Genomic DNA, 4,645 nt, shown 5'->3' with positions numbered 1-4,645 from the left:
CTCCCTCTTCTCTTCCTTGGATAAACCCTGCACGTGTGCTATTCACTCATTCATTTGTTCACTCAATAAACTATTAGAGGCAAACGTTAAGCCATGTGGTAGGGCCAAAGACATGAATAGGACCCAATTCCTATGCTCAAGAAACTTGTGGTCTAGTTGTGGAGGCAAACATGGTGACAAGTTGTTATAAAAGCCATGTGGCAAATAAAAGATGGAAAGAGGATCAAGGACTACGTAAGCCCCAGTTAGAGGCATCAGAAATGTGTTTGTGGAGAAAAAGACTGGAGCTGTGGCTTAAAGGATGAGCAGAAAATCGACCAGAAGGGATAAAGGGAAAGTATAAATCATAGAGGCAGAACACACAAAGTCAGCACAGCAGGACTGCAAAGGTTCAGCTACTCTGGGGGAAAAAGCACAAGGAGAAACCAGCGAGATCTGAGCTAGGAAAATGAGGCAGTAACCAGGTAGAGAAGAGCCTACAGCACGTTTACGGAGCTTGAACTCACAGGGCAAAGTGGTTACAGAAATGTTTGAGGAGGGAGCTGGCAGGATCAGAGATGCACTTCAGTTACATTTTGTGGTTGCACAGAAGAGCCAGCTCAGGCTGTCTGGATCAGGTCAAGGCTAGTATAAACAGTAGGGATGCAAAGAAGAGGTCTCAGAATCAAGACAATTTAGGAGGTAAAATGGGCGGGGCTTGGTGATTATTGGGGATACGGAGAATGAGACACAGTGGGGGAAAGAACATAGCAAGAGATGATTAAGTGTAGGAAGATAATGAACATCATATGTTGATACTTCAGTGTATAGGTTCTAGAATCTGGCAGATAAGGGTTTAAATCTGTGTTGTCACTTACTTGCTGTATGACTCTGTAAGTTACTTTAACCCCTTCAAGCTTTGGTCCCCTTATAAGTAAAAATAATATGAGAACCTACCTCACAGGGTCATTGTAAGAACTAAGTGAAATCATATATGTAAAGTGCTTAGTGCAGTGACTGCTTTATCAGCAACACCTATTAATTATTAAGGGATTTGAAATTATGTACCTACCTGCATCCAGGGTACATCTGTGGTCATGTCTACCTTTTCTCCTATTATAATGGATGAAACGTGCATGATTCTAGGCAAGGCCAACCCTTCTAACTGTGCACAAGAACCCATTTTTTCTGGCCTACATCAGCCCATCAATTCTTGGCTCTCGGCCCTCCATAGTCCATTCTGCCCTCTCTAGTCACTCCTATGAGCACCCATATACACTGTCAACTCTCCCATTAAAAAATATAAAACTTTCTCTTGGCCCAATTTCTCTCTGGCTACCACCCTGGTTCTTTCTTTTCCTTTGCAGCAAACCTCCCTGAGTCACTCTCTCTCTTCCCACTCTCTTCAAAATACGGAACTGAACTTTCTCCCCCCTAACTCCATCACAAGCACCCTTTGCTTAGTCACCAATGATCTCTATGTTGCCAGACCCAATGTTTACAGCTTGCTTGAGCCACAAATTGCATTAGCCATACTTACTTCTCCTTGAAACACTTTTTTGGGGCACCTGGGTGGCTCAGTGGGTTAAGCGTCCAACTCATGGTTTCGGCTCAGGTCATGATCTCACGGGTCATGGGACGGAGCCCCACATCAGGCTCTGCACTGAGAGCATGGAGCCTGCTTCAGATTCTCTCTCTCCCTCTCCCACGTACTCTCTCTTTCTCAAAATAAATAAACTTTAAAAAAAAAAAAAGAAACACTTTCTTCACTTGATTCCTGGTGACCAGACTTTCTGCAATTTCTTCCATCTCTCTGACCATCTTTTTCCAGTATCCTTTGTTAGTTATTTTTCACATTTCCAGCCTCTAACTACATTCAAGGGCTCATCTGTCTTCTCTCTCCACTCAGCAATCTCATCAAGTCGCATGGCTTTAAATATCATCTTTATGCCATCAACCCAAAAATCCCTCTCTACTCTTGACCAATCCCCCTGAAGCCCGACTCCCATGTCAAACTGTCTACTCAATATCTCCACTTGGATGACTAACATGCTTTTCAAGCTTAATGTGCCTAGAAGTTCCTCCAAAACCTGCTCTTTCCCAGTGTTCCCTGTATTAGTAAACAGAAACTCCATTCTTGGCATAGCTTCTGCCTAGGACTGAGTAGTAACTTGAATGAGACAACTCTCCTACAGGAATAACTGTAAAAGCTGAAAATAAAAACAAAAACAAAAACCACACAGGTTGTGTGAAGGCCCTAGAGAATAACCAAACCAGTGGACATGAGGGATTGGGATCCCAGGAAGAAAATACACAGGGACACGGAACTTCTCCATTGCTTTTCTTCCAGGGCATTTACAGAGTTCCAGAGAAGGGCATTTACAGGCAAGCAGAAAGCAATGGTCTAGCGATGTCAGATCTAGGGAGATAGAAATTAGAGCTGAGAAATGCAGACAGAACTTGAAGGGACAAGACCCCGACGAAGGTGGATCACAGAGAAGTAAGCCTGACAATTTGTTTGGTTTTTATCGGCATTTGCTAAATTCCAAGCTGCAAGGACACTAGAAATCAAGAAACAAAGGCGCTGCAGTGGCTAAAATGGTAAGCAGACTTTTCAATAACTTCACAGAGTTGGGAACACAAAAATGAGAGTTCAAGGGCCCCCAAAGATGGGGACCTGTTGAACACCCCAGGCTTTCTGTTGAGATTCCTAAAGGCCTGTGCTCTGGGATAAGGGCAAACCAGAAAGTAATCAGCCCTCCTAAAGCCTGAATTCTTGATTAAAAGTCATCTGCTCCTACTCTAATTGGGAGCTGGAATAAAATTACATCCTCTAGAAAAAGAGTACATCTGCCGGAGCACCTCTGCAATTTTTTCTACACAATCTTCAACATTTAGTCATAAATTTTAGCATGATCTTTAACTCCTTTCTTTCTCTACTGCCCAATTTCTTTTTTTTTTTTTTTTTTTTTTGTTTTCTTGTGAATTTTTCATTGGGACATAAGGGATGGATTAGGAACTGTCTTGTGGGTTATGCCCCACCAGGTAAAGGTCCAATCTAGTCTTCCTGGGATAACTTCTGGAGCCTTTTCTTGTTCTTGGAGCTCCTGCTCTTGCTGAAAGCAGCCCCTTCCAGCCCACTGCTGAGTGGCTCCTCCTTGGAAGAGAATCTCCTCCTTTTCTTGGGGAGGCTCCCATTTCCTGCCTCTTCAGCATCACTAACTGGTTCCTCTTTGGTCTAATGCCCCATTTCTACTCCATCTGTTTCTACTTTCAAAACAGATTCAGGATCTCTCTGACCACATCTCACCCCTCCATTGCCTGGTCCCTGATCCAAACCGCTTTCTCAGCCAGCCTTACTGGTACTCTGCTTCTCTTTGCCCCACTTCAGCCTATTCTCAACCCAGCAGCTAGAATAGAAATGCTTTAAAAAAAAAAAAAATTTAAATTATGTCCCAATAATCAAAACCCTCTGGGGCTTTTAACCTCAGAATAAAAGTTCATCTTTATGCTGACCTACAAGGCACAAAGATCTGAACTCATTACCTCTGACGTCATCTCCTGATGCTCTCCTCTGCTCCACCCACCCTAGCCTCCTTACTCTTATCCTTGAACACACCTGGTTTGTATGTGCCTTAGAACTTGGCACTGACTGCGTCTTGGAATGTTAGTCCCCAGTTTCACGGCTTCACCTCCTTCACATCTTTATTCAAAGGCTCCCTTCTCAGTGAAGCCTTCCCGGACCAATCTGAAATCTCTAGGTCCCCCTCCACCTCTGACACCTCCTGGCCTGTGGTTTCTCCTTAGCTCTTGGAATTATCAAACATATGTATTTACTCACTTAGAGTTCTCCAAAGACCCCTTGGGCTTTTGAGCCTTTGATCAAGCCATTCTGAATGCACTTCCCCCCAAGACCTTCACCAGTAAAAACACTGTCACCCGTCAGACACAACTAAAAATGTCACTTTCTCTTGTAATCGTTATCCTAAGTTACCACGAAATTCAGTAATCAGACCTCAAATCTTCACGCAGTGTTTTTACCTCTAGCACTGCCTACACATCTCTGTTAGGATTATTTATACAATACCTACACTAGCTTTCGGTCTTAATCTTCAAAGTACAGGAGGAATTTAGATCTCAATATAACCGCTTATCATTCCCCAGCACAGTTCTAAGTATTTTATACTTATTAACACTTTGAATCCTCATGACAAACCCTTATAAATTCTCTTACCCTCATTTTACAGATCAGGAGAATGAAGCGCAAAAGCATTAACTTGCCAGAGGTCGTGGGCCTCGCATACGGCAGAACGTGAGTTCAAATCCGCACAGCACTTGGCTGAACTGAGGGAGTACATGCACGTGCAAATAACTGATCGGCCGGGGATACACACACTTCACATACAAGAACTCTAACATTTTTAACGTTGTTCATACTAAAACTAAAGCACCTGCATTTCGAAGCGCAGACCCCACCCCACGATGCTTCGTTCTCCAGAGTCTGGAGCCTGACAGATTATGATATAGGAGGCCTAAAAGAAAGACTCAACAAAGCACCCACCCCTCTGCCAAAATTAGGGGTCTGAGGGGCGGCCCCTGCAGCTCCGCGCATCCGTGGGCCCTCTGAGGTGCTAGCAACAGAGCGGTAGGCGAAGGAAGGCGGGAA

The sequence above is a fragment of the Puma concolor genome, chromosome B2 (genome assembly GCF_028749965.1).
Source record: "Puma concolor isolate L17-30 chromosome B2, mPumCon1.1.hap2, whole genome shotgun sequence".
NCBI classification, from domain to species: Eukaryota; Metazoa; Chordata; class Mammalia; order Carnivora; family Felidae; genus Puma; species Puma concolor.
The sequence above is the reverse complement of the archived record's forward strand: the minus strand, read 5'-3'. Positions refer to the sequence as shown.